The sequence below is a fragment of the Balaenoptera acutorostrata genome, chromosome 3 (genome assembly GCF_949987535.1).
Source record: "Balaenoptera acutorostrata chromosome 3, mBalAcu1.1, whole genome shotgun sequence".
NCBI lineage: Eukaryota > Metazoa > Chordata > Mammalia > Artiodactyla > Balaenopteridae > Balaenoptera > Balaenoptera acutorostrata.
Window position 1 is genome coordinate 104,528,619 of NC_080066.1, and position 25,991 is coordinate 104,554,609.

Sequence of the window (25,991 nt, forward strand, 5' to 3'; positions counted from 1 at the left end):
ATATGTGTGCCACATCTTCTTTAGCCATTCATCTGTCAATGGACACTTAGGTTGCTTCAATGTCCTGGCTATTGTAAATAGTGCTGCAATGAACATTGTGGTACATGACTCTTTTTGAATTATATTTTTACCAGGGTATATGCCCAGTAGTGTGACTGCTGCATCATATGGTAGTTCTATTTTTAGTTTTTTAAGGAACCTCCATACTGTTCTCCATAGTGGCTGTATCAATTTACATTCCCACCAACAGTGCAAGAGGGTTCCCTTTTCTCCACACCCTCTCCAGCATTTATTGTTTGTAGATATTTTGATGATGGCCATTCTGACCGGTGTGAGGTGATACCTCACTATAGTTTTGATTTGCATTTCTCTAATGATTAGTGATGTTGAGCATCCTTTCATGTGTTTGTTGGCAATCTGTATATCTTCTTTGGAAAAATGTCTGTTTAGGTCTTCTGCCCATGTTTGGATTGGGTTGTTTGTTTTTTTGATATTGAGCTGCATGAGCTGCTTGTATACTTTGGAGATTAATCCTTTGTCAGTTGCTTCGTTTGCAAATATTTTCTCCCATTCTGAGGGTTGTCTTTTCTTCTTGTTTATGGTTTCCTTTGCTGTGCAGAAGCTTTTAAGTTTCATTAGGTCCCATTTGTTTGTTTTTGTTTTCATTTCCATTTCTCCAGGAGGTGGGTCAAAAAGGATCTTGCTGTGATTTATGTCAAAGAGTGTTCTTCCTATGTTTTCCTCTAAGAGTTTTATAGTGTCTGGCCTTACATTTAGGTCTCTAACCCATTTTGAGTTATTTTTGTGTATGGTGTTAGGAATTGTTCTAATTTCATTCTTTCACATGTAGCTGTCCAGTTTTCCCAGCACCTCTTATTGAAGAGGCTGTCTTTTCTCCATTGTATATTGTTGCCTCCTTTATCAAAAATAAGGTGACCATATGTGCGTGGGTTTATCTCTGGGCTTTCTATCCTGTTCCATTGATCTATATTTCTGTTTTTGTGCCATTACCATACTGTCTTGATTACTGTAGCTTTGTAGTATAGTCTGAAGTCTGGGAGCCTGATTCCTCCAGCTCTGTTTTTCTTTCTCAAGATTGCTTTGGCTATTCGGGGTCTTTTGTGTTTCCATACAAATTGTGAAATTTTATGTTCTAGATCTGTGAAAAATGCCATTGGTAGTTTGATAGGGATTGCATTTAATCTATAGATTGCTTTGAGTAGTATAGTCATTTACATAATGTTGATTCTTCCAATCCAGGAACATGGTATATCTCTCCATCTGTTTGTATCATCTTTAATTTTTTTCATCAGCCTCTTATAGTTTTCTGCATACAGGTATTTTGTCTCCTTAGGTAGGTTTATTCCTAGGTATTTTATTCTTTTTGTTGCAATGGTAATGGGAGTGCTTCCTTAATTTCTCTTTCAGATTTTTCATCATTAGTGTATAGGAATGCAAGAGATTTCTGTGCATTAATTTTGTATCCTAAAAAAAAAAAAATTGTATCCTGCTACTCTACCAAATTTATTGATTAGCTCTAATAGTTTCCTGGTGGCATCCTTAGGATTTTCTATGTTTACTCTCATGTCATCTGCAAACAGTGACAGTTTTACTTCTTCTTTTCTAATTTAGATTCCTTTTATTTATTTTTCTTCTTTGATTGCTGTGGCTAAAACTTCCAGAACTATGTTGAATAGTAGTGGTGAGAGTGGGCAACCTTCCCTTGTTCCTTACCTTAGAGGAAATGGTTTCAGTTTTTCACCACTGAGAACAATGTGGGCTGTGGATTTGTCATATATGGCCTTTATTATGTTGAGGTAAGTTTCCTCTATGCCTACTTTCTGGAGAGTTTTTATCATAAATCGGTGTTGAATTTTGTCAAAAGCTTTTTCTGCATCTATTGAGATAATCACATGGTTTTTATCCTTCAATTTGTTAATGTGGTGTATCACATTGATTGATTTGCATATATTGAAAAAGCCTTGCATTCCTGGGATAAACCCCACTTGATCACAGTGTATGATCCTTTTAATGTGCTGTTGGATTGTGTTTGCTAGTATTTTGTTGAGGATTTTTGCATCTATGTTCATCAGTGATATTACCCTGTAGTTTTCTTTTTGTGTGGCATCTTTGTCTGGTTTTGGTATCAGGGTGATGGTGGCCTCATAGAATGAGTTTGGGAGTGTTCCTCCCTCTGCTATATTCTGGAAGCATTTGAGAAGGATAGGTGTTAGCTTTTCTCTAAATGTTTGATAGAATTCACCTGTGAAGCTATCTGCTCCTGGCTTTTGTTTGTTAGAAGACTTTTAATCACAGTTTCAATGTCAGTGCTTGTGATTGGTCTGTTTATATTTCTTTCTGGTTCAGTCTCGGAAGGTTGTGCTTTTCTAAGAATCTGTCCATTTCTTCCAGGTTGTCCATTTTATTGGCATAGAGTTGCTTGTAGTAATCTCTCATGATCGTTTGTATTTCTGCAGTGTCAGTGGTTACTTCTCCTTTTTCATTTCTAATTCTGTTGCTTTGAGTCTTCTCCCTTTTTTGCTTGATGAGTCTGGCTAACGGTTTATCAATTTTGTTTATCTTCTCAAAGAACCAGCTTTTAGTTTTATTGATCTTTGCTATTGTTTCCTTCATTTCTTTTTCATTTATTTCTAATCTGATCTTTATGATTTCTTTCCTTATGCTAACTTTGGGTTTTGTTCTTCTTTCTCTAATTGCTTTAGGTGTAAGTTTAGGTTGTTTATTTGAGATGTTTCTTCTTTCTTGAGGTAGGATTGTATTGCTATAAACTTCCCTCTTAGAACTGCTTTTGCTGCATCCCACAGATTTTGCATTGTCGTGTTTTCATTGTCATTTGTTTCTAAGTATTTTTTAATTTCCTCTTTGATTTCTTCAGTGACCTCTTGGTTATTTAGTAGCGTATTGTTTAGCCTCCATGTGCTTGCCTTTTTTCCAGTTTTTTTTTCCTGAAATTGATATCTAGTCTCGTAATGTTCTGGTCGGAAAAATACTTGATACGATTTCAATTTTCTTAAATTTACCAAGGCTTGATTTGTGACCCAAGATATGATCTATCCTGGAATATGTTCCATGAGCACTTGAGAAGAAAGTGTATTCTGTTGTTTTTGGATGGAATGTCCTATAGATATCAATTAAGTCCATCTTGTCTAATGTGTCATTTAAAGCTTGTGTTTCCTTATTTATTTTCATTTTGGATGATCTGTCCATTGGTGAAAGTGGGGTGTTAAAGTCCCCCACTATTATTGTGTTACTGTTGATTTCCCCTTTTATGGCTGTTAGCATTTGCCTTATGTATTGTGGTGCTCCTATGTTGGGTGCATAAACATTTACAATTGTTAAATCTTCTTCTTGGATTGATCCCTTGATCATTATGTAGTGTCCTCTTGTAATAGTCTTTGTTTTAAAGTCTATTTTGTCTGATGTGAGAATTGCTACTCCAGCTTTTTTTTTAAAATTTCCTTTTGTATGGAAAATCTTTTTCCATCCCCTCACTTTCAGTCTGTATGTGTCCCTAGGTCTGAAGTGGGTCTCTTGTAGACAGCATATATACATATCTTGTTTTTGTATACATTCAGCCAGTCTATGTCTCTTGGCTGGAGCATTTAATCCATTTACATTTAAGGTAATTATTGATATGTATGTTCCTATTACCATTTTCTTAATTGTTTTGGGTTTGTTTTTTTTTTTTTTTTTTAATTTATTAATTTATTTATTTATTTATGGCTGTGTTGGGTCTTCGTTTCTGTGCGAGGGCTTTCTCTAGTTGTGGCAAGTGGGGGCCACTCTTCATCACGGTGCGCGGGCCTCTCACTGTCGTGGCCTCTCTTGTTGCGTAGCACAGGCTCCAGACGCGCAGGCTCAGTAGTTGTGGCTCACGGGCCTAGTTGCTCCACGGCATGTGGGATCTTCCCAGACCAGGGCTTGAACCCGTGTCCCCTGCATTAGCAGGCAGATTCCCAACCACTGCGCCACCAGGGAAGCCCTGGGTTTGTTTTTGTACGTTTTCCTTCTCTTGTGTTTCCTGCCTAGAGAAGTTCCTTTAGCATTTGTTGTAAAGCTGGTTTGGTGGAGCTGAATTCTCTTAACTTTTGCTTGTCTGTAAAGGTTTTAATTTCTCCGTTGAATCTGAATGAGATTGTTGTAGGTTTTAGGTTTTTCCCTTTCATCACTTTAAATATGTCCTGCCACTCCCTTCTGGCTTGTAGAGTTTCTGCTGAAAGATCAGCTGTTAACCTTATGGGGATTCCCTTGTATGTTATTTGTTGCTTTTCCCTTGATGCTTTTAATATTTTTTCTTTGTATTTAATTTTTGACAGTTTGAGTAATATGTATCTTGGCATGTTTTTCCTTGGATTTATCCTGTATGGGACTCTTTGTGCTTCTTGGACTTGATTGGCTATTTCCTTTCCCATTTTAGGGAAGTTTTCAACTATAATCTCTTCAAATATTTTCTCAGACCCTTTTCTTTTCTCTTCTTCTTCTGGGACCCCTATAATTTGAATGTTGGTGTGTTTAATGTTGTCCCAGAGGTCTTTGAGACTGTCCTCAATTATTTTCACTCTTTTTTCTTTATTCTGCTATTTTATCTTCCAGCTCACTTATCCATTCTTCCGCCTCAGTTATTCTGCTATTGATTCCTTCTAGAGAATTTTTTATTTCATTTATTGTGTTGTTCATCATTGTTTGTCTGCTCTTTAGTTCTTCTAGGTCCTTGTTAAACATTTCTTGTATTTTCTCCACTCTATTTCCAAGATTTTGGATCATCTTTATTATCATTACTCTGAATTCTTTTTCAGGTAGACTGCCTATTTCCTCCTCATTTGTTTGGTCTGGTGGGTTTTTACATTGCTCCTTCATCTGCTGTGTATTTCTCTGTCTTCTCATTTTGCTTAACTTACTGTGCTTGGGGTCTCCTTTTTGCAGGCTTCAGGTTCATAGTTCCCATTGTTTTTGGTGTCTGCCCCCAGTGGGTGAGGTTGCTTCTGTGGCTTGTGTAGGCTTCCTGGTGGAGGGGACTGGTGTCTGTGTTCTGGTGGGTGGAGCTAGATCTTGTCTTTCTGGTGGGCAGGGTCACATCTGGTGGTGTGTTTCGGGGTGTCTGTGAACTTAGTATGATTTTAGGCAGCCTCTCTGATAATGGGTGGGTTTGTGTTCCTGTCTTGCTAGTTGTTTGGCATGGGGCATCCAGCACTGGAGCTTGCTGGCCTTTGGGTGGAGCTGGATCTTAGCGTTGAGATGGAGATCTCTGGGAGAGCTCTCGCCGAATGAGATTACATGGAGCTGTGAGGTCTCTGGTGGACCAATGTCCTGCACCCCGCTCTCCCACCTCAGAGGCACAGGCCTGACACCAGGCTGGAGCACCAAGACCCTGTCAGCCACACAGAATTATCAAGATACTGGACATTAGCAAGTGAAACCACAAGAGAAGAGGCCCGTGCTATGCCTGGTCCTGCTGAGCAATTTTCAGACTTCAGCTCATTCTGGCAACAGGGCGACTGGGTCGGTGACACGAGGCAGGATGGGGCCTGTGAGGCGGGCAGCGCTCACCCGGTGCGCAGCCTGAGGGACCTGGTCGAAGCCCTTGGGGAAGGCCGACAGCGGCTGGACTCTGGACTCCTGCGTCTGTGTCCTCTTTGGGGTCTCCCTCCTGGTGTCAAGTCACTCTCACTCCTGCTTTGGCAGCCATGACTTTACCCTGAGCTTCTTCACGAGGCTAGCGCTCCCTGAGGTGATGCGCGAAAAGTGCGGGCCTCGCGGAAGCGCGAGAAACGGGGGCCTCTCCTGACATTCTAAATGATCCTCTTCTAACTTCTCCCGGCTCTTGGGGGGTGGGGGTGGACCGAGCTAACCCCACTCCTGCAAGTTCCCTTACTCTTTTAGATTCTTCTGATCAAACTAAGACCCCACCTCCCCAGAGGGACAGTCCCTGCTGGGACAACATTTTATCAGCCAGTCTGCCCCTGTTATCAGAGCCCATTTGAGCACTACCTGGTTTAAATTTTAGCTATGAAACCATGACCACAAAAAGAGAAAGGTGATTTTTAACAATATGGTCACAATATTCTTTAGACTCTGGAGAAATTTGGTTAAAATAAAACTTTTCTTAAAATTGCAAAACCAGTTCTTTTTGCATGTGCAGTTAGAAAACGCTTGCTTGTTAAAATACTTTTCTTCAAAATTCTGACCCTGAGACAGCAAAAATATGCCTAGGACAAAGCTTGAAGTTAACTCTTATCATGTCCTTGAGCTACAAACACAGTCCACTTTGCCTGAGACTTCAGCCTTGGGTTAACTAGTAGAATTTCAAGCCAAGAGGAAAAAAAAAAAAAAAAGAGGCAAAGAGACATTTAAATCCCAGGTGGAGACTATGAGATCTCTGTCTGTCTGGATATATGTATATGTCTCAATATGTGTTTTTGTCTTTGGATAATATTGCTGAGGTTAATTTGTAAATGAGCTCTATTTAATTGGCTTAAATGAAAAGTAAGCACTTACAATCAAATGATTCTAAATACAAGAAAAATTAAATAAATTTCAGGTTCACGTGGACTGGGAAATATTCAATACTAAATTAATACTTGGTATTAATGTTTAAGTTTGTTGATCTAATTAATATAGACATGTCTTTAGAGCCATCAACATTAAGTATAATGCTTTTATTGTGCCTAGGTTTAATATAAACTAAATAAGATCTTATTATATGTTACAAATTTGTCAGCAATGAAAATAACTCGATGTGAAGAAACTTTTAAGGAAAAAAAATTGCAAGTGAGATAAGAGCTTTGGGTGAACTTTTTAGGAATAATTATGTTTTAGGAATATTTGCTTAAGAATGATCTCTCCAAATATTCGACAACTTGAAAATTTAGAGTGTGCTAAATTAAGTTAAAGGATGAAAGCTTATTAAATAACTAGGCAATTTCCAAATAAAATAAGGTACTGAAACATTAATTACTGAACATTGGCTTCCTTTTACAGAGAAACAAAAGGTTTAGAACTATTAAAAAATGTGTTTGGTGCCACACTGAGATATTTTCTATAAGAAAGCACATTCTTCAAAAATTATTATTTGTATGTATGTTTACCAATCTACAGAGTGCTGATATAAAGGACAGTTCATGGTTGCTTAAGGAAAGTAGGACGTGTGTTTTTAGTAAAGAAGGTATGAGGAATGGAATTGCATTTTATTAAGAGAAAAGGAAGTAAGTCTGACAACAGGTGGCAGTTTCTGAATGGGAAAATAAAGTGATGGACACAGAAAGTGATGAAAAAGGTTTGTGGAAAGTGGACCCTGAGAAATGAGTTTTATACATGGTACAAGTTTTCTTAAGATGTTGAACTGCCTTGGATGACAGATTTTAAGCTTCTTTACCTTGTAAGTGATCAGTTCGATATTTGCGTTTAAAATCTTTTCTTGTTACTTTGCTAAGGGAATAACTATTATTTCACAGTGACATATGATCTTATCTGACTGAGTGTTCTAAACTCTTTTGATTTTTTTGATAAAACTTCCCAAATCAAACTGTAGTGAAGTTTCTCTGACCTCTAGCTAACTTTGGGGTGCTTCAAAGGGCCCCTGAAACATCCCAAAGAGAGATATTACACTAATTAGGTTAATTTCATATGTTAAAAGCACGTGGGAAGTATTGTCAAACGTGTAATAAATCTTCTTAGGTTATATATAATAAATCTTCTTAGGTTATATGGTGATTGTTACTAATATAGATATTCTAGAAATCGTATGGAGTTTCAAAAAAATTCTGATATGTCCTGGTAAAATGTTATCAGTCATAATTCTAGTTATTATCTTAAGTGTTACAACAGTAACCAAGTTACCTTGTTAATTACATTGTAATCAGATTTTAAACTTCCTTAAGTCTTTTGTCATTATAGACATGGTTTCACTCTGATGCCTTTGCAAAAATGCTTCCTCTTCAAGAAGTTTTATAAAAAGGACTTTTAGATAAATACAAGTTTCTGACTTTCAGACCATAATGCTAAACTGGATATAAAGAAGCTCTTCTCAGGACTGCCCGGGTTGTGCGGTGGTTAAGAATCTGCCTGCCCAGGCAGGGGACGTGGGTTCGAGCCCTGGTCTGGGAAGATCCCACAACTAAGCCTGTGCACCACAACTACTGAGCCTGTGCTGTAGAGCCTGCGAGCCACAACTACTGACCACGTGCCACAACTACTGAAGGCTGAGTGCTTAGAGCCTGTGCTCTGAAACAAGAGAAGCCACCACAATGAAAAGCCCGTGCACCTCAACGAAGAGTAGCCCCTGCTCGTTGCAACTAGAGAAAGCCTGCATGCAACTTGAAGACCCAATGCAGCCAAAAAATAAATAAATAAATAAATTTATTTTTTAAAAAAAGAAGCTCTTCTCATCAAGCTACTTATGGTTTACAACAATTTGGTAATTTACCCTTATGGGTAAAATTAAAACATTTATCTTTTCTCTCTCTCTGCTCCCTCCAGAGACTGGAAACTCTTGGGTCCCCAGCAGCTTTAACAGATAAATTAAGAAGGCTACCTCACTAACAGGTACAGAAATCTCAAGGTATTTTCAGGAACTTTAAAAGGGAGGAATTCACCTAGATCTGGTAAGTGAAATCTGTGACAAGCCCTTGGTGTGACTTTCCTGAGAGGTCTTTTAAAAGTTCAGTCTGAGACTCCTTAAAAAAGTTTCAGCAAGCAAAAATCCTATATGATCAATTATAGTTATATAAATTATCAGGCCAAGTTTATTGAGACCATACTGAAATTTGGTTCTCCTCTCTGTTAAGAGAACAAAGTTTTCTTGGAATGCTGCTTTAATAACAGACTATGTATATTTCCTTGCCTTTAAGTGATTTTCATTTGCTTTTAAAATCTTTTGTTACTTTGGTAAAGTAAGTAGTATTTCACAATGATCTATGAAGATTATAGAGCATGTAGATAAAGTTCATTCTGCTTCTACAAAAATTAAACCCTCATTGCCAGACTTTTGCCATCCTGATGTCCTTAAAACATAACAACAGTCTACTCCTAAATCAGGGAATTTAAAATGGGTAAACAACAGCTGTCAATCAAACAGGGTTATGGGAAATCCAAGACAGCTGCTTGGCTTTTTCCAGTTCCCTGACAAACCTCATTTTTTATTTGATGGGATAAAGCCTTCCCTGGCTGCAGGGTTAATGCCCTCACAATAAAGAAAAAAAATTATGTTTTACTGAATATTAAATTCTAGTTTTGTTAATTAAGGTCTGTGTTTACCAAGACTCACTTCCCAGATAGTTCCTTGCTATTATGTTATATTGCTAAAAAGTTTAATTGAATTATTAAAGGACACTCTAAGTTTGTTTCTAAAGCTTATCCCAGTAATCTGTCTTTGGATGAAGATCAGATGCCCCACGACCTACAACCAGGGGATTATACATACTGGAAAAGACATAATTTAAAGGACTATCTCCAAACTGGATGGAAGGACTCTTATCAGGTACTCTTAACTGGCTCATACACAGTAAAACTAATGGGAATTAACTCTTGGATTAATTTCCACTCACAAAGGGCCCCTGCACTGGACTGGCCTATAGAGAGGACAGCTGACCTCAAAATCACCTTAACGCTCAAACATGGGAGAAACTACACTCACACCAAGATGAGAAAAAGACAGCATCAGAAATAGCTTATCCAAGATCCTGGACCTGACTCATATTCTCATTTAGAATGTTTTCTTGACTTCTTGGACCTTTGCATATGAATCAGATGTTTTTCTATCATAGGCACGATCCTATGCTAGTTTTAAAAATCAGTCCAATTGTTGGGCTTGTGGTCAGTTACCTATGTCTAGTACTTCTAGGTTACCTGAGCGGATTTCTCCAGTCCAAGGCTCTAATTGGTTGACTCTTAGGAAATTTATCTTAAAAGGAAAATTATAGTCATGTTCAGGCCACTATTGATATTACTAGATGAGATCCCCTCACCTGACCAATTAATAATACCTGCTCTGACCCTGACCATAAATATGAATTTTACTCAAAGTTCAATCAGAGCAACAAGCAAAATTTCAGCCAAGGAATAAAACTTCCCACAATTATGGGATGGATTTATGTAATTAACACCAGGCTATGGTAATTTAAAGTTAAAGGCTCCTCTATGCTGGGAACAATTAAATCATACTAAAGATAATCAGTCTAGTAACACTAGGAAACTGGGCTGAGCACCTTATGGACAATGCCAATATATAGTTTCCCTGAAGAATAGGGACTGGTACAGAGCAGACTAAGTCAGATGACCTGGGATATACTGGGCTACACCTAATGGAAGTTCTTGGCTTAATTCTTACTTATGACTTTATTAATACTGCCAGCTATGCTATTTGTATTTTGCCTATTTCAAAAAAATTATTGTTTCTTACATTACCAAATGTGTGACTGAACCTCTGATAAAATGATGATATATAGTTACATATGAGATCAATGATTGCAATAGTCTTAACTCTAGGTGTGAGAAGCGGCAACAAGAGGGAATATTGTCCTGGACCATACAAGATTAGGAAGACAGGTGGTCCAGAGACTTCCAGATACTAGTAAAGGCCTAGTCCAGTAATAGCACATGGAGTGGCCTATCAGCAAAATCTTCGTCAGACCTGGGAATGAGCATTCCTAGCTCCGTGGGACAAAATGGTCATGAAATGTCCCAAACCATGGTTGAAATTTTGACCATAAAGGGGCCCTGCTGACTGAAAACTGACACTTGCCATCTACTTCTACAAGGATTAAACCATGAGCTACTGTAGCTGTTGACTTTCAACACCCCCTACAAGGAGTTCAGGGTGGAGATCTTAAATGACGCACTCTGTGCTCTGGGAAAAACTGACAGGACAGGCCTTCAAATAGTTAAATACTTTCAGGAGAAGATTTTATGAGCCCCAATTCTTGCATCTTCTCATACCTAGAGAAACACTGACATCATTAACAGTGACACTATGGTGTGATTTTAGGCAAGTCCTTTTATTGCTAAGAACTTGAGTTTTCTGAGCTGTGTTAGATTTGGGATGCCACCAGCCATTCTCAAAACAACGTCTACTGGCAGCTGGTACCTGCAACCTTACTTCTTAAAGGTCTCCTCTTGTAACTATTACACTTTTAGATGATAACATTGCTTTAGATCATATGTTAACAAAAAGAGAAAATACATATGTAGTGACCAACAGCTCCTGTTATTTATATGTTAATACCACATCAAAGGTTAAAACCTACTTTGATGAAACTAGATAACCAGCTACCTGGCTACAAGTCGCCCCAAAGCGCCAGGCCTAGACTGGGTTTCAGGCTTATTCTCCTAAAAAGAAATGAGATCTGTTTTGTCTATTAACGTTTAGGTTGTCACTCCTCCAAATACTTCTAACAGAGTCTGTTACACCTACATCAATCACACTGGGCTAATAGAAGAGGACATAAAATTATATATATGACCAAATGGCTCGATTCCTTTAGACAGGGTAACCCAAGCACTGACTCTGTCTGGACCAGGATCAACTACTACCAAACGTAACATGGCTCTTAATCCTGCTTGGGCTCCCGGCTACAATAATTCTTTTACTAGTCTTTGGCCTCTGTTTTTTTAAACTACTTGTTAAATTCTGTCTCTACCAGATTACGATAGGTTCACATCAAGATAATGATGATGCAAAGATTCCAGCCATTTCTCAGAACAGATCCTGCCAAAACAACAACAGAAGTCACCCACCCTAGGGCCCTTAATAAGACAGGGCGAGAGCTCCATAACCCCAACTAGGTTGGGTCTACGAGCCCCTTGCCAGCCTGAAGAAGCTACAGAAGACAGGCCGTCATCCCTCATCCTCCCAATAAAGATTTCTTGGGGTTCATGGCTCTTGGGGGGTGGGGGAGGATTTAAAATAGGAGATAGATGGGCCCCTGGGCCGGACAGCTGGTGTTTGTCAAGTGGAGCAAAACTGAAGTTTTGTCCTCAGCCAGACGAGAACGATGCCTGTTTGCCTTCCTCCCTTGATATGGAGGGAATGAACTAGCAGCGGGGAATTAGTTTGCAGCAAAAATAGAAATGAAGTTTCCCCTCTCCTGAGAACAAGGAAAATAAAGGGAGCAGGCTAGAGAAGAAACATAAACTGGCCTGAAAGAGTTAATCATTCCTAGTTTTTTTGTTTGTTTTTTAACTGTTACTAACCTGTAGTGTCTGTAACTAGATTTGTACTTCACAAAGCTAACCTATTACTCTTTAACACTATGTGGATTACATCCTGCACCCCCTTGTAGCAAATCACCCCTTGTAGCATTTGCATCTCAGAAGAAAAAGTCACAGGCCAATAACCCAGAGACAAAAGGACCCAATTACCAGGCTGCCTGATGCCAGCTGTGACTGCTTTGAGATTAATGCAGGAAGAAGAATGCAAGAACTTCACTATTTTGATCCTTATCATATACCCTGTGAGCCCCACATATAAAATCCTTTCTGATTCCCGAAGGAGGGGGGGGCACTGTTCTTGAGGCGCTAGCCTGCTGTGTCTTCCCTTCTGCCTGGCAGAAAAATACAGCCATCTCTTCCTCCAAAATCTCTGTCTCCGAATTTCTGTTCGGCATCGGTGCACAGAGAAGCCGAGATTTCGGCAACACCCACACCACAACACTTCACCTCACATGACAAATCAACTACAAAAGGGCAAAAAGCTTTCAAGGCTGTACAGGTTCCTGCTGATTATCCCTATTTTATAACACTTCCCATTTCTCCTTCTGTCCATCCCACCCACGTACACCCAACAGCACACACTGGGAAAGAAAGGGGCTCCAACATCTTGAGCACAGGCTGCTCTTTCCCAGAGGGTGGCTCTGACTTGCGTGTGAGCCCGCCAGGTGCAGTCAAGTCTGGACTCCAGAACACACAGAGACAGGCCCCAGTCTCCCACCTCCACCTCCCAGCCTTCCCACACTATCACAGGGTTCCTCAGCCCCAAGGACAGAGCGCCTTCTCCATATGTCCTTTCCCACCCTAATTACCAGCCCTGGGTCTTCTTAAATTGAGGCCAGATATTGCCCAGGGTGTCTGAGGAAAGACAGAGACTTGGGTGTCTGGGGTTCCTGATTGGAGAAGACCTAATTACCTAATTACCTTTTAGCCTGAGTTGGTCAGTGGTCTCTTGGTTTCAACCATTTTAGGAGAGTCCCTGCACCCCCTGCTTCCCTTCTAGAGTAAGCCCCAGTGCCCTCATCCCTTACATAAGGGATAGCCCGCTTGTGCCAGCTCTTCTGGTGGCTTATCACAGTGGCGTTAATTGTTGACCAGGACTCCTGTGTGAAAGAAAACAGCTGAAAAGAGAGGAGGGCAGGGCACCCGAGGGATGTGGGGACCTCAAAACCGCAGCCTCTACCAGAGCTACATACCTTTTCTTCTCCTGAGAAGAGCTAAACAACTAAATCAAGGACTGTGTTTAAGATCCAAGTGCTGAGAATTCTCTCCAACAGAAGCAGCCTCTAGAGTTGTAACATAAATCAGACCTTGAGAAGAGCTCCAGTAGACATGAGGATGGAGTTATTTGGAAGCAACAAGAGGAAAGGGGTGGAGTGAGGGGGAATCAGGGAAGGTTTCAGAGCAGAGATTACCTTAGGGAAGACTTTTAAGGATACAGAGTTTTGTTTTGTTTTGTTTTCCCCATTAGGGGGAGGGGAAAAGTAACTCAGACAGAAAAAAGGCCAGAAAGTGACGTTAGACACATATGGCGGAGTACTGTGTGTTTAGAAACTAGCGAGTTTCTCCATGTGGCTGGGAGGAGGCAGGGGATGGCACAGAAATAAAATTTAGACCAGGGGAGGAGTATCTTTTTTTTTTTTTTCATGATAAAATCAAAGTTTAATATCCTTTTTTAAAATTTAATTTTATTTATTTTTTATACGGCAGGTTCTAATTAGTTATCCATTTTATACATATTAGTGTATACATGTCAATCCCAATCTCCCAGTTCATCCCACCACCCCCCCTCAGCTTTCCACCCTTGGTGTCCATACGTTTGTTCTCTACATCTGTGTCTCTATTTCTGCCCTGCAAACCGGTTCACCTGTACCATTTTTCTAGGTTCCACATATATGCATTAGTATACGATATTTGTTTTCAGGGGAGAAGTATCTTGAATGCCATGCAGAACACTTCAATTTGTAAAAGATACAATTCCCTTGAACTCAAGGATGGACCGGACACAAGCAATGCAAGAGGCCTTCCTCCAGGCATCCCATTATACACCCGAGGAGACTGAGGGCCCAAGTGGACCCAAGGTCAGAGAGCTGCGTCTTGGCAGCAGAAGCAGAAACCAGTGTCAGGTCCCCAACTTCCAGGGCAGCATTCTCACTAAACTGGGCTGCCTGGTGTGCCGTGGGGCAGGGAACCCGCCCTCGGGTTGGACACCCAAAGGGCTGCAATTTCTCGTTGTGAAATAATCCCCTTCTTCTTCTAGCCTTGGATTTCCCCCTTCTAGCTCTTCCTGCTGCATCCTGTGGTGGGAGAAGACAGAGGTAGCTTTGCTGCTCCCCCTACCTGTGGAGTTAGGGGCCTGGGGACTCATACTGGGGTACAATCAGGGGCACTTCCACTGGAGCAGCTGGAGTAAGGGGACAGGAGGCAGGGGAACCTGTTTAGGGGGAAGAGGCCCCCCAGGAAAACAGCTACTCCAAACAGTACCCCTCCCTTTCTTTAAGAGGCATCGCATGCTGGTTCCACCAAGGAGGCAAGGTCTTGAGAAAAGTCATTTGCTTAGAAATTTCTTGGGTCACACATCTTCCGTCTCCTGCTTTCCTCCTGGTATTAATCATCTGGACGGTTACAACCAGCACAATGGTGCTTCTTTACCCACAGGTGGGGGATGTTAAAGACAAACCACGTGGATCGGGAAGTCGATTCCGGAATATCAAGTGAAAAGAGTCAGCTTTATCGAGTTTAGGGGAAAAGTCTCACATCTACATAAGTGGAGTCTTTTATGGGGTCACTAAGTTCAGCCTCTTGACCTACTGGCTGACCTGCTTTGAGCTTTGAATTAAACAGTCCTGATGCTTTCCCTCATTGCGAACTGATCCGGCCTGAGTTCCCACTCCCTGAATATGGGTTTCGTTTCTCCAGAAAGGCTAATCCTTAATCCCTCTCTGCTTTCCTGGTTCTGCCCCAAACTCAACTTTTTTATTTTTTCTTTTTAAGTCATTTTATCTCTCATAAAGAAGCTAGCAAAGCAGACTTCAGCAGGGCTATGGTTATTTTCTATGAGCAGGAGAGGGTATCCCACACTCAGTACACACGTGTGTGAGGAAAAGTGTGGGTGCCAGAGAGTCCGTCCCCCTCCACCAGCTGGGTCAGTGGACTTCTGTCACTGTACTGTGCAGTGACTGTGGCCAAGTCATGTGATCTCTCTGGGCCTTAGTATTGTTTTCTGAGAAACGAAAGAGTGAAGAAAGATGATCTCTAAGATCACCCTGAGTTAAAACATTGTTTTGTTTCTTTAAAAGTATTTTCTTCTTCTAAAGATCTTCTGCTCAATATTTCCCAGGAAGAAAGGCAATGTAAGATCTCAATATCAGATCTATTTTCTTAAGACTTTTATGTTTTTCACAGAGCCGAAGTTGCTTTTATGGATCTATTCACCAATTGCCTTCGGTCTAACTGAAGAACAACTCATTCACACACCTTAGTCCAGAAACACAGATACACAGAAAGGGAGAAGAAAGTTCTCACCTATACCCGCCATCCTCCCCCAACTGAATCCCTGTCAAAGACCAGCAAGAAACGGGTTTTGAATATTTTCACACAATACACAAATTCCTATGAAAAAATTAAATGTCTCCAGTATATTCACAGATAAGTGAAGTTCAGAGAAAGCATCATCCTGTGTTTGTCAATTCCCAAATGTCTTCAGCTCAAAATAATCCTCATGCCATTGTAACACATTCTAGAACTCTTTAGGGATTTATCAAATACATAATTATTTTAAGAAAGATCAGATCCAGGTTTGCCATTTAGGAGATGAGAGTTCCAAACGTGGAAGACAAGAAACTGGAAGGAACCTTGTGATGTTGGATTGAAACTTGAGGGAACAGTGTCTAGTCATGGTTTTTGATATTGATATAAAATGGAGATGTAAATCTGTGTGCGTGAATTTACATTCATATAGTTCCTCGATCTGTTCACTCAAAGAGGCTGAGAATAGCAACACCCCAACAGTGACAAGCACACGTAGATTTTAGCCAGAACATGGCTTTTAAATATCATGTACTACCCTTAAAAAGAACCTTGGAGAAATAGCTCCTTGAAGAACTGGCTGATCCCAGGGCTAAGACGGGGAGCATAGGAGATGAGACTAGAATATCTTGTGCCAGAAAGCAAGGAAGTACCCAAAGAATGATAGGGACATGTCAAAAGGCCACAGAAGTCACTTTAAGGGGCTCCCAATGGCCAAATCTGTGACAATTTGAGCATGAAGATAAACAATGAAAATAACAGATTATATAACCTACTAAAAATGAGAAACCATGAGGCTACACTGATACAATAAATAAATGAATAAATTGAAAGTTTGATGAGGAACAAGATATTGACACAATTTCAAAGTACAATCTCCCCCAACATTTATTAATCACAAAAGAGAAAACAGTAACTGTACCAGAGAAGCCTGGCAGATACTACCTTAATAAGTGATCAAAGTGAATAACATAAGTTAATAGGGCAATAGTCTAAATGTGACATGCCACCTAATAAGGTACAACAAGAAGAAAACAGCACCACTTCCCTGATATTCCTATCAAAGATGCACAAAACTTGAATTTAATCATGAGGAAACACCAGGCAAACCCAAATAGAGAGGTATGCTACAAAGTAACTGTAAAAGTCATGAAAGTCAAGAAAATGCTGAGGAATTATTCCGACTTGAAGAAAAAGAGACATGACAACTAAAAGCAGCAGATGGTAATCATGTACCAATATTCATTTCCTGATTTGGGTGGCTATTGATGATCATGATTAAGTAGGAGAATGTCCTCGTTTGTATGAAATACACAGTGGTGTATTGGCAAGTGTGGGAGGGTGGCAGAAGTGATGGGCATCATGTCTTCAATTTGGTTTATGTCTCAATTGGTTCAAGAAAAAGAAAGCTCTTGGAACTACTTGCAACTTTTATGTAAATTTGAAAATTGCTTTCAAAATTTAAAAAATAATAATAAAAAATATGTCACAGTGGGAAAGTCCAGACAGAGGACTTCTAAATCTAAGAGGACCTGAGTCAAAATTTCTAATGCAAGCATGCTGCAAAATATTCAGAACCAGACAGACGAATGGATAAAGAAGATGTGGCACATATATACAATGGAATATTACTCAGCCATAAAAAGAAATGAAATTGAGTTATTTGTAGTGAGGTGGATGGACCTAGAGTCTGTCATACAGAGTGAAGTAAGTCAGAAAGAGAAAAACAAATACCGTATGCTAACACACATATATGGAATCTAAAAAAAAAAAAGGTTCTAATGAACCTAAGGGCAGGACAGGAATAAAGACGCAGATGTAGAGAATGGACTTGAGGACACGGGGAGGGGGAAGGGTAAGCTGGGACGAAGTGAGAGAGTAGCATGGACATATATACACTACCAAATGTCAAATATATAGCTAGTGGGAAGCAGCCGCATAGCACAGGGAGATCAGCTCGGTGCTTTGTGACCACCTAGAGGGGTGGGATAGGGAGGGTGGGAGGGAGAGGCAAGAGGGAGGGGATATGGGTATATATGTATACTTTTAGCTGATTCACTTTGTTATACAGCAGAAACTAACACAACATTGTAAAGCAATTATACTCCAATAAAGATGTTAAAAAAAAAAAAACACCAGACATGAGAATGAACACAAGAAAGTCTGGGACAAAAGGGTATGAGTGAGATGGTCTCGAGTAATCACTTAAGATACTTGTGAGGACAGGCTAGGCTATGATACCTGGGTGATCTGGCTGTTAAAGGGCCAGAGGAAGTGAAAACAGAAGAGAGGGGTAGATGTAGTCCAGAAACAACACACTAATTCTAAGAAGCATTCCAAGCAGGGCTGTTAAAGCTCTGATTTACTGTTTTGACTTGAAAGTAAAGGGATGATAAATAGCACTCAGCATGGAGTCATATGAAAATCACGAGTCTAATCTCATCTCCTGCCTCGACAAGGTAGAATTAGGAAATGCAGGGAATATTTTGCATCTTTACTTAGCAAAGCATTTGATAAAGTCTCTCAATACAATGGCTGCCTTCCCAACTGGTTAAAGCAGATCTGGTGATGCTGTGACAGAGCTGTCTCCTCAGGCCTGTCTTGTTCACTGTTACAAACGACTTAGATGAAGATGCAAAATCTCATCACAGTAGATGGCATGACAGACAGATGACAGACAGAGAGAGAAAATAATATGGATGATAGAAAAGCTCTTGCCAGGCTGAAGCAGTGGATTATATCCAATAAGAAAAAGGATGAAATTTCACAGGTATGAATTTTTTGCTTTGGGGAACAGAACACCAATTGCTTAAATACAGGATGGAGGTGGGGTGGTGATGAGCAGCTTATCGGCATTACCTTTGTTCATGCTACATTCATTGAGTGTTTGCCCAAGAGTGAATTAGGCAGAGATCCTGCCCTCAGCGACCTTGCAGTCTAGTGGGAGATGTAAACAAGTAAACAGGAAATTAAAACACTACATGACGGACTTCCCTGGTGGCACAGTGGTTAAGAATCCGCCTGCTGGGGGCTTCCCTGGTGGTGCAGTGGTTGAGAATCTGCCTGACAATGCAGGGGACACGGGTTCGAGCCCTGGTCTGGGAAGATCCCACATGCCGCGGAGCAACTAGGCCCGTGAGCCACAACTACTGAGCCTGCGCGTCTGGAGCATGTGCTCCGCAACAAGAGAGGCTGCGACAGTGAGAGGCCCGCGCACCGCAATGAAGAGTGGCCCCCACTTGCCGCAACTAGAGAAAGCCCTCGCACAGAGGCGAAGACCCAACACAGCCATAAATAAATAAATAAATAAAATTTATAAAAAAAAAGAATCCGCCTGCCAATGCAGGGGACACGGGTTTGAGCCCTGGTCCGGGAAGATCCCACATGCCAGAGAGCAACTAAGCCTGTGTGCCACAACTACTGAACCTGCGCTCTAGAGCCCGTGAGCCACAACTACTGAAGCCCGCGTGCCTAGAGCCCGTGTTCCACGATGAGTAGCCACCGCAATGAGAAGCCTGCGCACCGCAAGAAGAGTAGCCCCCACTCACCGCAACTAGAGAAAGCCTGCGTGCAGCAACGAAGACCCAGCACAGCCAAGAATAAATAAATAAATTTATTTTTTTAAAAAATGCTACATGACAATGACTATTAGTGCTAAAGAGCACCGAGGAGGCAAAGCAGTGAAATTCAGCTCTTGTGGAATTTGGAAATATTTCCCAGAGTAAATCACAGCTGAGTGGAGACCCAAAAGATGAGTAGAAACAAAGTAATTTTGAGGGAAAGAATTTTCCAGGCAAATGCAACAGCAAATCAAAGATCTGCAGATGAGAGAGGGCATGGCTCACTGCACCTTGAAAGCCCTGGAGGTGCCTCTGTGGCTGCAGTTGGAGGCTAGAGGAGCTGGAGAAGACATCTGGGAAGGACCAGAGGCAATTATAGTAAAGAGTCTAAAGGAAATGACGATGGCCTGAAATAAGCCGTGGGAACAAAAAGCAGTAAGTAAATAGTTAAAGATATGAAAGAGATGAAATATGCAGAACTTGGTGATTGATTGGTTTAGGGCAATGAGAGAAAGGAAGGCATCAAGTAGAACGCCAGGATTATACTGTCCTGTGTAGCAATTTAATTTTTCATTTAATACTTTCAATAACACTAAGAGATGGTTGGGCTACACCCCACAGACCTGCAAGCCCTGTACTTGCCCAGCCTCAAGATCCAAGAAAGAGCTGATAACAGAGACATCAATGGTTTAATGGATAGGGGGATCTTACATCTCTGAAGCAAGGCCCTGGAGCGACACCCCACCGTGTGCAGCAGACAATGGGGAGGACAGGGCAGCAGTCTCGGAGGAGGAAAGTTACCACTTGTAGGGGGAATTGACGTCAGGTTTCCTCATCAGTTACCAGGGAAACCAACAGAGGAGCACACCACTTTGACAAACTATCATAGTGGAGATAGTTCTGATCTAAAGATTAGAATATGACTAGTTGGGGCCAGGGGGAAGTATGTAAGCTCTGTGATGAAGAGGGGAGGTCAGTCAGGTGAGTAGGGTGTAGGTGAGTCAGGGACTGGTTGAGCAGAGGATGTACAGAGGGCAAGAGAATAGCCATCTTGGGTGGCCTGATCTTACAAGATAGATGCTATTATTATTTTATCTACAGATGAGCAAACTTGAAGTTAAATAACTTGCCAGAGTTAAGGTTAGAAAGTAATAGATTTGATATATTCAAACTCAGATTAACGAAAACACAACAGACTGGGCATTTATTTTTCACATATCAGGTATAAGACATAAATAAGAAATAAAAGAAATTTTAATGTCAATTTCTATTTAACCTTAAAAGTTTATGACTCTACTCTATTTTCTGAGTTTCAACTTTTTGTCCATAGATGTTCATAGATGTCCAAAAGTGTTGACATTTGAATGTCCGATCATAGCAACAAGGATCATAAAATAAAACATCTTCTAGGTCCTCCTTTGTTACTAATGGAATGTCCAACAGCAGAGAAGTGCAGAACTCCTCGGAAGTGATGACTCTAGGAATTCTGGCTTAGATTACTCATTTATGAGACAAAGAACACAGATGGAATACCCAGTATTATGAGAAAGATAGACTATGAGTTTTCTAAGATTGTCTTCAGAGGAATGACAGGCTGTTAGCTGACTTAGTAGAGACTATGGAAGCCAGAAAACAAAGGATTATAATGTTGAAAGTACTGAAAGAAAATCATGCCAATCTAGAATTATTTACCTGTCACTTTTAAAAGAAAGTAAAATAAAGCATTTTCAGACAAAAAAATAAAACTTCATAGAGTTTATAACTAGCAACCCTTCACTAAAGGAAATTTCAAAGCATGTATTTTAGGTTGAAGAAAAAAGCTACTAAGTAGAATTCTGAAATTCAGGAAGGAATAAAAAACAAAGAGCATGATAAATATGTATGCAAATATTTTAAAATCACCATATAAAACAATGTCTTGTCCAATTAAGAAGATAAAATTAAAATGCACAACATCAATAACATAATTTGGAAGTGTTATAAATTGTCAAGTGTTCAACAGATGACTAAAAGGTATTGATTAAGTTTAGACTTTTATATGTTTAGCATGCATTTTGGAACTTCTAATGTAAACAAGGAAAAGAACAGAAACACAGTGTATGAATTCCAAACTAGCAGAGAGAACAAGTGGAATGTGGACCAGTTAGGATAGGCTAGGTTGTGCTGCAGTAACAAACAACCTCAAAAATTAAGTAGTTTAAAGTTTATTTTTCATTCCTGCTATATGTTCATCCTGGTCCAGCCAAGGGGTTCTGCCCACTGTAGTCACTTGGGAACACAGGTTGACACAGGCTTCAACTTGACATACACTTTCACAATCACAGAGGGAGAGGAAAGAGAACATGGTAACCCGCAGGTCAGCTCTTAACCCTTCTGGCAGAAAGGACACTTGTCACTCTACTTACACTTCGTTGACCAGAGAAAGTCACATGGTCACATCTAAGTACAAGGGACAGAGAGGTAGAATCCTTTTAGGTACCTGGAACAAGAGAACTAAACATTTGTGAATAGCCTTAATGGTTCTCATAGAATGACTGACAGGTACACAACTAATCCAAAAGAAGGAAAGAAAGAAGAGGTAATAGAAATACCAGACAAATGAGACAAATAGAAAAGACAAAATAAGATGGTAGATATACACTAAAGAAGATGAAGATGAATAATTACAACAAATAAAAATGGGCTAAATGGTTCAGTTAAAAGACAAGATTGAGAGAGGGGGAAAAAATCTAACTCTATGCTATTCACAAGAGACGCTTCAAAAACATAGGAATTCATAAAGCTTGAGAATAAAAAATAAAAAAGTATGCTATACAAATTGTGGCACATTTGTGCATTAGAATCCTAAAGAGGAATGAAAATGAAAAATATGCATATCTACTTGTAGCAACATGAATGGATTTCATAAACGTGATGTTAGTTAAGTTATAAAAAATATGTTCAATGTGACTCTTTTGTAAAAAATTTATTTATTTTATTTATTTATTTTTGGCTGCGTTGGGTCTTCGTTGCTGCGCACGGGCTTTTTTTTTTCTCTAGTTGCGGCGAGCTGGGGCTACTCTTCTTGCGGTGCGCAGGCTTCTCATTGCAGTGGCTACTTGCTGTGGAACACGGGCTCTAGGCGCGCAGGCTCAGTAGTTGTGGCTCACGGCCTCTAGAGCGCAGGTTCAGTAGTTGTGGCGCACAGGCTTAGTTGCCGTGGCATGTGGGATCTTCCAGGACCAGGGCTCAAACCCACGTCCCCTGCATTGGCAGGCGGATTCTTAACCACTGCGCCACCAGGGAAGCCCTCAATGTGATTCTATTTAGATAAAATTCAAGAACAGGCAAAATTAAACTGTACTGTTTAGAGATACGTATATAGGAAATAAAAGTAGCAGAAGAAGGAAGGAAATTGCTATTTCAAACATAAATATAATGGTTTCTTCTAGAGGGAAAGAGGGAGCTGTGGTTAGGGAAAAGCACATGGTTGGGGCCTTTGGAAGTGCTGGCAGTGTTCTATTTCTGACCTTGGCTGAAGTTATAAGAGTGTTTGCCTCATAGATATTCTTTAAACTTTCCAAACATGAATGTTTTTGGCACTCTGATATATATATATATATATATATATATATATACACACACACATACACATATATATGTACACATTTATCTGATATATATCTGATGATATCTCTGATATATATATGATGTAGCTTACAATTTTAAAAACTGCTTTAGAAGGAAATCGTTTATTAGGCGATTAGATGTGAAAATTAGGAGTTTGATGGATTATTTGCTGGAGTAGTTTCAGAGCATCCTTATTCCAGAAAGTTGAAAAGAAAGTCAGAGATGAAGAATGGAGTTAACAAAGAACCTGACAATGACAGGAAGGTGCTATTAGTGCACTAGCTTGATGAGGGTAGGCTGGGGAGAGGTGTGCATATCCTGAGGAAAGAGTCCGTACAGGAGAAGACACTGCAAATACAGCACAGAGATAGAGCATTGCCCCAAGAATTGGGCAGAGATGGGATCCAGCTTGCAGGTAAAGGAACAGCTGTCCTGTATGTGAGAATGGTGCACAGGGGTGAGGTGCGTACCAGATAAGGAAAGGGATGCAACTGAGAAACAGTGAAGTTGACCTAGAATACGAGCAAAACAGAAATGTCCTTTTCAGCAATGGAAACTGCTTCTACAAGTGGAACTTGAGTCCCTTCTCCCCTGTGGCTCAAACCTCTGTTTTGAAACAGGGTTCTGAGAAAGTCTGCATCACCTCTGTTGTCCTCTAGGTCATGGGGCAAGTTATCCGGTACGGTCTGAGTCTGTGATGCATTACTGAAGGGGTTCATTTCCAATGCATTAAATCATAGCTACAGGTTTTACTGCCATCACACGTATTAAAAGACAATATTAATCTCTAGGGATTTTTCTCAAGTAATTTGACATATATCACAACTTTAGTTTTGTAACTGAAAGTGGGGTCTGGCTGCTCACTGCTCAAAAGCCAAGAGAGGCAAGGTTGGTGGAAAGGAAAGTTTGTTTTATTTTGGATGCCAGAAATGGGGGATGGGGGTGGGCGGTGGACTTCTGTCCAAAGGCTGACTCCTCCGCCACCTGACAATCAGAGGGCAAGAGCTTTTACAGGAGGGAGGGGGCTACATGTAGAAACAGCACAGTCAGCTCTGACAGTCATCTTGAAATTGGTCATCGGTGATCTGACCAGAGTCATCTTGATTGTTTTAAGTACAGTTAATCTTCAGTTCCAGGGTCAGTTTGTTCCCATTTCCTTGAGGCAAATTCTCAGAATTGTGGCAGCTTATGTCATGGCTACAATCTGGTCCTCATGTAGCTAACTTCTTCCACCTGGTGGGCGTTTCAGTCTCTACAAGACAGTTCACAGGACATGGCTCAGCATATTATCTCTAGCCCTTGAGAAGGAACTAAAGGTCCTTCACTATGCTTAACGACTAAACTATTATTATTTAGTCTTGTTGGACTGTTTTTCTTCGCTTCTGCATTTTCTCATTTCTCTGATGAAACTTAATCTTTGGCTAAAGTTTTTCCACAGACAAAAGGCAGGCTGAGGACATGTGGGGGAAGGACCATAGGGTCCTGGTCCATTTCAGTTTCTTTATATTCATAAAATGTGATACTTTTCTCCACAAATTACTCTGGAGAATTTGAATAGAGCTAGTAGAATGAAGAGACCAAATATATTTGTTGCAGCTTCATGACTGGTTTGCTGTGTTCAGGGAAAACTATTTCACCTCTCTGGATCTCAGTTTCATCATCTGTAAAACAGATAGGCTGGATAATTGGCAAGCAATAATAAAAGATAATTTAAATGTATGTGTGTGTGTGTGTGTGTGTGTGTGTGTGTGTATTGGGGTGGATTTGGGGTGTGGAGTCAGTTCACCTTTTTAATGATTCCTGCAAAACTGATTGGCATTTTTCTGGGTGAGTGCAGACTTATGCACAAAAGTCCTGATTTACTATTTTAAAGATCAGTCATTTTTCAGCTTCTATAGTTTGTTTTCTTATCTGTAAATTGGGGATAATTAAAGTACCTTACTGAATGTTTGTGTCCCCTCAAAATTCATATATTAAAGCCTAACCCTAAGGCTTCCCTGGTGGCACAGTGGTTAAGAATCCGCCTGCCAATGCAGGGGACACAGGTTCGAGCCCTGGTCTGGGAAGATCCCACATGCCGCGAAGCAACTAAGTCTGTGCGCCACAACTACTGAGCCTGTGCTCTGCAACAAGAGAAGCCACCTCAAAGAGAAACCTGCGCACCTCAACAAAGAGTAGCCCCCGCTCGCCACAACTAGAGAAAGCCTGTGCGCAGCAAAGAAGACCAAAACGCGGCCAAAAAAATAAAATAAATTAAAAAAAAAAAAAGAGTGACAGTAATTAAAGTTTTTGATTGGGAGGGAGGGATGGTCTGACAGTTCTCTAAATTTTATCTTTATATAGAATTGGAGAGCAGCACAAATGGAGGGGACATGTCAGGGAATGCAGGGAGGCAGATCCAGGCTTGGGGCACCTGTGAAGGTCATGAGTCATTGTAGACACACTGAGATTAATGTCAGAGGAACATGCAGCAGGCAGTGAGACGTTCAAAGCAATGTCTCTGAGAGAAAATTGGTACACTGTGTATAAACCGAGCATAATTCTAGAGGTGTGATGGTGGGAGCCATGGCAATGCCTGAGTCTGGGGGGTGGGGGAATGGGATGGAAAGAAAAAAGGAAACGAAGGAAGTGGATGAAGGCTGGAGCAAGAGGTGTCTAAACAATGCACCTGAAGGTGCCTTTGGACACTCCGTTCTGTGTGGTAGACAGAAGAGTAGCCAGGAAGAGGCAGGGAGCAGACCCAGAGCAGTAGCATGCCTGCGTCCCCTGTCCTGCCCTTTCTCCTGAACTCCCTCTCCAGAGCCCTTAATCCCAGTTAAGCTCCTGGGGGAAGCTGCCTTATAGCAGCTTCAACTCAGACAGTTGCAAATAGCATTTCAGAGCTGAAAGCTGGTCAGCCAGCTCTGATGACTGGAGTTGCAGCCCTTATTCACCGGAATAATGAAATCATTATTAAGTTCTCAGGGGACAATGGAATGTTTGTTTAACATTTCTGAGATGCTGCTGATTGCTCAAGTTCCAGAGAGTGTCCTCTTCCAGAGAAAAGCATTTAAAATTAGATTGGGAGTGGAG